The following is a 1,324-nucleotide window of genomic DNA, read 5'->3' on the forward strand; positions in this document are numbered from 1 at the left end:
TGCTAGCTTGTTTGTCCGTTTTTTTTGCTAGCTTGTTTGTCCGTTTTTTTTGCTAGCTTGTTGGTACGTTTTTTTGCCAGCTTGATTTCGCCAGTGTGTTCTCTTTATCTTTTTTTTTTTTTGCAAAACGCTATTGGATACGAGTGATGGAAAAAAGTTACGTGTGTGGAACCTCGACTGTTTAATGTATCACGTGGAGTGTAAGCTTTGCGTAGCTACGATTTGCTTCTTTTACCTGTGATTTGTTTCTCTTCTCATCGCACCGCTTTCCTTTTCACCGCGCTAGACAGCATCAAATGACGAAGTGAAAAAAAAAAAAAAAAAAAAAAAAAAAAAAAAAACACAAAAAAAAATACATAAACATGAGTTCGAATATCGACGTTAACATCAACGTGAATGTTCGTGGGAGTAGGAACGTGGTCAGCTTTTCTCTCCCGTTATCTCTTTCCTACTTGGCCGCTTCTTAATTTTTCCCTTTTTTTTTTTTTTTATTGCTAATCTTCTGCTGCTGTGTAAATGTGCACACATGTATGCATGTGTACGTTTTTTTTTATCGGCAGGCCCAAAAAATGGGGCATAAAAAGGCGGTAAACAGGGGACAAATAAAGGTAGTATAAAAGGCAAACACAAGAAAAAGAATGGGAAAATGTTCATACAACTTCGCCGCAACTTCGCCGCAACTTCGCAGCAACTTCACGGCAACTTTGCGGCAACTGCGTAGCAACTTCGTAGCAACTTTGCGGCAACTTTGCAGCAACTTCGCAGCAACTTCACGCCTGCTGAACCAGCACGAACGAAACATATGGAAGCACATGCACGCGTAGGTATGCATATTTCACTTGTGCGCCTGCTGTTGCGTGGGAGCCACCCCAGCACAGTTCGACCGCGCATGTATAACGTGCGTGAACATACGCACATGTGCACGTTTGCCCTTTCCCCCTCTCGCCGACTTAAATGTGCATGTGTTTAAAAACTTCTTTCTCTACATGTTTTGGTGGAAGTGATGACTTGGCCATTTGGAGCGTATTTCATTTCGAGTTTTCCCCGTTGCCTGTTCTCAACTAGTGTCTCAGTTTTAGCCGTTTTGTCGATTTATCCACAGCTAGCTATTTTTAGGCAATTTCCCCATTTTGGCTGTTTTTTTTTTTTTTTTTTTTTTTTTTTTTCGCCACGAATGGGACATAGGGAGCACGCCACACAGGGGGCGGTGCTCGGGCTGATAATTTACCTTTAAAATGAAGCGGAAAAACAGAGAGAAGCGGAAAGGTGTATATATATATATATATAAAGCAAGGCAGAGTATAAATATATGGGCAGATAAATC

This window comes from Plasmodium fragile, assembly GCF_000956335.1.
Source record: "Plasmodium fragile strain nilgiri unplaced genomic scaffold supercont1.37, whole genome shotgun sequence".
NCBI classification, from domain to species: domain Eukaryota; phylum Apicomplexa; class Aconoidasida; order Haemosporida; family Plasmodiidae; genus Plasmodium; species Plasmodium fragile.